Genomic DNA, 8,395 nt, shown 5'->3' with positions numbered 1-8,395 from the left:
GACCTCTTTCATCTTTAAGGTTCTATGAAGTCCGATTCTACAAATCATTGCATATAGGTTGATCCATAATGGTGGCTCCTTGCAATACACTAAAAAAGCATTCAACTCGACATGTAAAATTCATGAGAATAGTGAAATTTAACAATAAAGTTATGCAAAATGATGAAGATCTACGTGACAGTATAATTTCTTGCCCAAAGGGGAAAAAATAAGACACAAAGCAGCTTCAATAATATTTAAGTACCAAGTATAAAATGTGTGCAACAACGTATTAATTCATATCGAGGACAAGACAACTTAGTCTACAACATAAAATGGTGCAGATAGTTTGCTCCTAAACCACTTAATCTGCATTTATTCCCATTTTTGAGGGGCAAAATATCATTTATAAATTCAAACAAATAAACGTCAAGAGAACTAAAGTTTTCATGGTGAATTACATGTGCCATAAGAAAACAAATGATAAACAAAAAGTTCATATCAACGAAATGGTAAAATAGATGACCTGAAATTAAAGGGAAAATTAAAAAATACACCCTCTATATTGTGTGTATTTGCACTTTACAAACAACATTTTTTATTTTACATTTTACTTAATTATTCTTTATTAAATGGTAATGAATGATACCTTTTTCTAAAAACATACAAGTATATCATTATAAAAAAAATACCAAAGTACAAATATCTAAGAATAAAAAAATCTCGTCCTAAATTACGTAGCAATTTACATTTTTAAGAATTTTATAATTTTTCAAAATTTTAAACTATTCTCTTCTTCATCTAATTATTTTCCTCTTTCACGTATCTCACCACCAATTAAATTTATTAGTGTCTCTTAATTACATTACTGAAATTTATTTATTTTTTTCATTTACAAGTTTAAAAAAAAAAAATCTTTTTAGCATTATTTAGACATTCTTTTAAAGATTAGCCTCATTTAAAAAAAAAAAGAAAAAAAATTAATAGTAATACAGATATATTTGTTGGGCATTTTAACCCAAAGACCACAAGCAATTATAAACGAATCAAACACACAATGTAAAAAATATAAAGAACTTGAAAGTTATTCACCCAATTAAGCTAGAAATGACCTAATTTGGGGGGTCAGGATTAGCCCAATCCACTATGTGCAAACTACCTCCTAAAAAGAGCAAAGTACGTCGAACTAGTCAGAAATTAGTTTTGTTCATCGATCCTCAAAGGACCTCCAAAACTAGACACAAACCCTATCCTCAAAATATCCAAAAATAGAACTACAGTACATAGCCAACACCACAGGCCTAAGGATTACTATAGCGGGACATTTTTACAAGGACTTTTCTAAGATTAAACAATCTAAAAATCATTCTAGAATGAACCGAGAAAAGAAGAAGAATATTGCTTAGAGAGAGAAAATCAGAGAGTCTAAAGGGCCAAAAACCAAAAAACCAACACACTGACTTCCCACGCGACTAACAAAGAGTCATATTAAGTCATGGGGGATCATCACCGTTCATTAGATCCAACGATTCATAGGTAAGATTAAGAAACACAAATCCAAGTATCAATAGCTTAGACCAATCATAGGTGGCCACTTAGGACAACCCTTCCAAGCCTACTAGATGAATTACAAGAATGTCGCCAATTTAAGTTGCATTTTGGAGAAACACGTTTTTCCTTCAATCTTCACCTTGGTTTTTAAAATGCACTCATTCTCTTAGTTGCAGAATTGCACATTAATGGTAGGCTGATCATAATCATTACACAAGCACTTGCAAAGAAAAATTGAATTGTATCAATATTAAGAAGTGACTAACAAGATCTGGATTTATTAATAGACAGAATTTTAGTGCCCATCTAAGAAGGGTTAAAGTCAGTATGAATTTTCTCAAGAACAGTTTTACCTGATGAGAGTTTTTCTCTTATGAAATGGTACTTCACCTCAATTGTTTAGACCCTTCATGATAAACTGGATTATTGCTTAAAAGTAAAGCACTTTGGCTATTAGTCAGTATAACCAATGGTGTATTCAGAAAATTTAGTTCACTCAAAATTCCTTTCAACCATATGCAGTCTTTTACAAATCTAGTAATTGACAAATATTCAGCTTCGGTGTTGGATAAAGTGACAATGGATTGAAGTTGGGACTTCCAAGTGATACAATTATCACCTAGTGTAAAGAAAAATACAGTGGTAGACTTCCTTTGATCCTTATCTCCAGCAAAATTAGAATCCACATACCCCTTAAGGATTAATGGTTCTGGTCCCTTTTTAAACATTAATCCCACCCTAACTGTTCCTGCTATATATCTTAATAGCTACTTTAACCTAGTCCAATGTGGTTTCTTGGGTTTAGCCATGAACCTACTTAGAAAACTGATAGAATATTCCAAGTCAGGACTAGTAATGATCATAGAAAACATAACAAATCCTATGACATTAGCATATGGGTTATATCTCATTTCTTTGATCTCAGATTCACATTTAGGACATTGGGCAGAGAAGAGGTTTATGTAAGCAACAAGTGGCACATTAACAAACTTAGCTTCTTTCATGCTTTACTTTGTTATTTCTTTGTTCAAGTAAAATTCTTTTGTTATAGTTAACATGGCTTTCAGTCTATTTCTATTTATCACCATCCCTAGGGTTTTTTTTTGGCATTTTCTCAATCTTTCACGTCAATTTCAGATTTTAGGAGATTCTTTAGCCTTATTATCTCAACTTTGCTAAAGCTGGTTAGCAGCATATCATCTACATACAGGAGTAGATATATCTCACTGCTAGCTCTAGAGTTATTATAATATGGGCAATGGTCATATTGACTTCTCCTAAAACCAAGTTTCAGCACATGTGTGAAACCTTATATACCACTATCTTGGACTTTGTTTAAGTCCATACAGGGATTTTTGCAATTTATAAACAATGTCAAATTTTTATTTTTCCTCATAACTTTGATGTTGACACATATAAATATCATTATCTAATTCTCCATGTAAAAAGATAGTTTTGACATCTAATTGTTCAAATTTCCAATTGAATTGAACAACTATAGCAAGATTAGCCTTATAGTTTTATATTGGATTACAGGAAAAAATATTTCATTTTACCTTTGAGTGAAGTATTTAGCTACAAGCCTTGCCTTGTACCTCAATGAGTCAGTTGGTGAATTCCCTTCTTTGAGTTTAAAGATACACTTACATTGAACCACTCTTTGATTCTTTGATTTTTTTACAAGTTTCCATGTTTTGTTCTCAAGTAGGGACCTTCATTTATTCTCTCTTAGCGTCTCTCCAATTTTGAGATTTAGAACTGTTCACGGCTTCTTCATAAGATAAGGGTTCAGAATGTTCTAAATTTTCATCAAAGATTAGGACAAAATCTGTTACATTATTTATTTCATACCTAGGGTTAGGTTTGATATGCCTCCCTTCTCTATCTCTCACTAATTGATAGTTTTGGGTACTAGTTTCATTTACTGGATTATTAGGAGCCGCATTTTTGTTTCAGTTTCAGTTTGGATGGTATAACTTCACCTTCATCTATATTATCTATACCTTCACTAGGCTATTCATCTCCAGGTTCAACTGTTTCAAGTTGATTGTCTCAATCCTGATATCTTCACCTCACTTTGTGAAGTAACCTTTTTCAACTAGATCTTGTTTGTTAGTCATATTCTTCAGACATGGCATCTCAAACTCATTAAACACTACATTTTTGCTATTAATGATCTTAATACCCTGAACACCTAACTTGTACCCTTTTACCCCTTCGAGGTATCCAAGCATACCACATCCTACACTTAGATACATATTTATATTCAATACCCGTACCTGAGTCTGAGCATCATAATAGATGTCGATGTTGTTACAGAACCTATTTCCATTATGAATACTGCAAATGTTACAAATAACAATGATTAGGTCCAAGAATGGTTGGATTCTGGTTAAGCATTCCATATGACATCTAAGAAACATAGTAGAAAATTTTAAGAAAAAATAAATGGGTGAAGGGCGATAGTAGGTAATAATTTTGCATGCAAAATTTGAGAAAAAATTTAGCAAAAATGAATATATCTACACTATTGAAAGAGTTAGATATGTTCTAGATTTAAATAAAAATCTGATTTTCAATTGAGGATTTAGAAGACATAGGATTGTATGATAGGATTGCAAATGATATGTTAATAGTGATACAATGTTCACTTGTTATTTTCAAAGTATCAAAAGGAATGTATTATATATCACTAAAAGCAGTACTAAATCACACTGCAGAAACTTCAAATGTTGAGATCGATGCCATTTGAAGTGGCACAACAGGTGCCACATAAGTGAAAAAGTACTTCACATTTCGCATAAACGGGGACTGTTCGGAAAAATTATATATATATATATATATATATATATATATATATAATTTTTTTATTTTTTTTTTTATTTTTTTTATTTTTTGTGTGAACACTGAACTTAAGCAAGCATCATAAGCTACATTTTAGGACCGGAAAACATGGGTCCACATCTATTCTTTAATGTATTCATTTAGATTTTTGGGCTAGAAGTTTAAGAGATTTCAAAATACTTACAACTAGGGATGTGACTTTTAATGAGTCAAATAGGCCATGTTTGAGTTAGAAAAAGTTAAAGAATGCCTCTGAGTTAGGAGAAGGAAATGGGACTGAGCTACAAGTGGAGCTTAAATCCTCACCTCTTTTTGTTGACGAAGTGCAGGTGGATAGTGAGTTAGAAAATAGTTTTCAAAGGGAATCAGAAAAAATAGCACAGAGTCTCAAGTAGAGAGGAAGAAAAGCAATATGATTTAGGTGATTACTAATTAACCAGATATATAGTTAGTAGCCACCGTTTACTCAAATTCACTCTTCAAGAAACTCAAATATGTTGAGTATTTTCTCCATTAAAAATGCATGTTTTAGTTATGTTCACAAGAACAATTTGTCAATGATGTATAGTGCAAGCAATGTGGATATCCATCTAGAGGAACACCAAAAGAGTTAAAACAACTTAGACAGGGGCAATTGATAGGATTTAAAAACAGGTGCTACATGTCAGCACTTTTTTTTTCTTTTTTTTTAACTGTCCAATAAATGCTTGATGCATGTCCTCCTATTTTTAAATCCTGTCAAATGTCATGTTTGTGTAACAAAGTCCAACACCAAAATGCCTATAAAACTAAAAAAATCAGTGCATCTGAAACTTACATGAGAAAATGCGACTAATGGGGTACTATACAAAATGTGATTACTATACCTGTGTTGGTTAATCTTCATTTGTTACTATCATGAATAACCAAGTAGGAAGCAACTTGAGGAGCTCTATTTAAAGCGAATTAATTTATTTGTGCATTGTTGTTGTACATTATGTTTGACATTCCTATGTGAGAAATCTGGCCAGAGATTCAAATAAATGTTATTAAAACAAACTTTAGGCTCCATTTGATTATTATTTTTATCAAAATACATTTTTCTCTCCATTCTTTTTAACCACATATTTTTCATTAAAATAATATTATACGTAAATCAAAAAAATTTCTTATTTTTCATCCATAAATTGTCCATCAATTTACTATTCTAAAATTCATTTTTTCATAAAAATTGGTGTCAAACACCCTCTTAATATACATATAGCAAAATTGATTTAGAGCACCGACATCCAAAGGGCTCCCTTAGAAAAGTAACTACTGTTAACCACGGCAGCAGCTATTGTTCCCATAGCTGACACAGCTGACTTAGTATTTGATATGTGATGCAGCAAAAATATCATCAGTGAGTCCAATTATTTCGCTCAACTCTGCAGCTTATCCTTTGGCTATCATTATTTTGACGACATCTTGATTCTGTTGACACATAAAAATTCAGCCCAAATCGAACAGCCCAGAGAGTAAAGCCCAATTGGAGGATCCCCAAATCAGATAGTCCAAAGAACGAAATCCAATTGAACGAGTCAAGGTGAATGCCCAAATAAGGGGCCCAATAGTGCGATAACGCCATCGTCCAAATTTGCAAGTCGCTCAGAGTCTGAACGAATAGAATGGCAGACGGTCGTCCAGAGTCTCGCCCAAATCTTCAAGTCGCCCAAGGTATCAACAAACATAACGCATTATGATGCAGTTATTGAGGCAATTGCTAAAGTGACTTTATCACGTTCCACGACTCAAGGGGTTCAATCGAAAGTGGTTGAACGATGCAAGATGATGGCAGCAGTTAAAAAGACAGTTTCATGACAAAATGGCCACTACAAAGAAAGTGGGTAGTTATAGGGCGATCAAGCAGTTTTTTTTAGAGCAGTTAATCACAAAGGGATCGCCTATGAAGTATAAAAGGGAGAAAGAACTTAGAAGAAAAGGACCGAATCCAAAACTCTCGAACAGAGAATATGTAATTTTCATTCCTTTAGCTTTTAGACTTAAACATTTCCTTTTCTGTAACTCGTGTGCTTGCGCCCCTTGGAGGCACGTTGTTTTCCGTTTCCAATTGTAAAGTTCATCGCCAATAAAAAGAACACCCCTTTTTGGGACTTTGTCTCAAGAGGTTTCGTCCCTTACACAATCGTCTGATCCTCTTTAATTGTTAGCGAATTAACACGCGCGAAACAGATTCATAGTCACAACTTCCCCAGCAAATGAAACAAACAAGTGCTCGTGCGAATGCTGGTAAAATAGTAAATGAATAGCTGAAATTAGCAAGGGGCTAAGCATACATATTGAATAAAATAAAAGAAATATGCACACACTTGGACCCGTTTCATCTTCAAGGTTCTATGAAGTCCGCTTCTACAGATCAATGCATACAGGTTGATCCACAATGGTGGCTCCCTGTGATACACTACAAAGGCATTCGACTCGACATATAAAATTCATAAGAATAGTGAAATTTAACAATAAAGTTGGGCAAGAAGATGAAGATCCACATGACAGCATAATTTCTTGCCCAAAGGGGAAAAATAAAACACAAAGTAGGCTTCAATAATATTTAGGTACCAGGCATAAAATGTGTGCAACCAAATATTAATCCATATTGAATACAAGATAAAATGGTGTAGATAGTTTGCTTCTAAAACACTTAATTAGCATTTATTCCCATTTTTGAGGGGCAAAATATCATTTATAAATTCAAACAAATAAACGACAAGAGAACTAAAGCAAGAGAACTAAAGTTCTTGTGGTGAAGTACATGAGCCATATGAAAACAAATGATAAACAAAAAGTTCATGTCAACAGAATGGTAAAATAGAAGACATGAAATGAAAGGGAAAATTACAAAATACACCCTCTATACTGTGTGTATTTGCACCTTACACACAACATTTTTTATTTTACATTTTCTTATTATTCTTTATTAAATGGTAATAAATGACACCTTTTTCTAAAAAATTACAAATATATCATTATAAATGGTTAAAAATACCGAAGTACACATATCTAAGAATAAAAAATTTCGTCCTAAATTATGTAACAGTTCACATTTTTAACTGTTCTATAATTTTTCGAAATTTCAAACTACTCTCTTCTTCATCTAATTTTTTTTCCCTCTTTCGTGTATCTCACCACAAATTTGATGTAATGCAAAAGGAATTAGACTTTATAAAAAAGTGGGACCCGCACGAGCAAAAGTGGGCAACTTCTCAATTTTTGGAGAAATTTAGAGTTGTTGGTTTTTGGCAAAATTTTAGTCAAATTTGATTGGAAATGAGCCATGTAACAAGAATGAGCACATTTGCTCCTAACGTAGGGCCAATTTTAGGCAAATGCCTTCTTTAGGCTTTCATTTAAGAATTTTTTTCCTTTTTTGTAATTTTTGTTTTGGTTATATCTTAATCAATTTAAGTCAAATTTGAATTCCGTTTGTTGGAAAATAATTATGAAGATAAGGACTTTCAATTTTAGACGTTATCTCAATTTTTTTCCATTTTTGAAAAAAAAAAATCTTTTTTTATTATTATTTATTTTTTCTACAAATTTTCTTGGGTTTTCGCTATATAAAGCATTGTAAGCCCTTTGTAGTTGCATTAATTGAGAGAAATATAAAGTTTCGTGAGTTTTTCATCTTTGTGAGATTTGTTCATCTATTCTATAATCTTCCGCTATGTCAAAATTAAAATTTTTAGTGTCTCTTGATTAGATTACTGATATATATATATTTTAAAGATTAACCTCATTTAAAAGAAACAAAATTAATAGTAATACAGATATATTCATAATGCCTTTAATAGATTCTGCATGAAGCGGCGTTTGGTTCTTACATCATATGTGGATAACTTTGTTTAAAAAATTAAGTTCTGGAGAATTTTATTTATTTAAATGATATACCTTTAATCATGAAATTACATTAGATATTTTCTCTAGTAAAAGCTTAATTCATTTACAAGGAATTTTTTTTTTTTTTTTTTTTTTTAAGGCCCACAAA

This window comes from Olea europaea, unplaced genomic scaffold, assembly GCF_002742605.1.
Source record: "Olea europaea var. sylvestris unplaced genomic scaffold, O_europaea_v1 scaffold456, whole genome shotgun sequence".
Lineage (NCBI taxonomy): Eukaryota > Viridiplantae > Streptophyta > Magnoliopsida > Lamiales > Oleaceae > Olea > Olea europaea.
Note: the sequence above shows the minus strand (reverse complement) of the source record.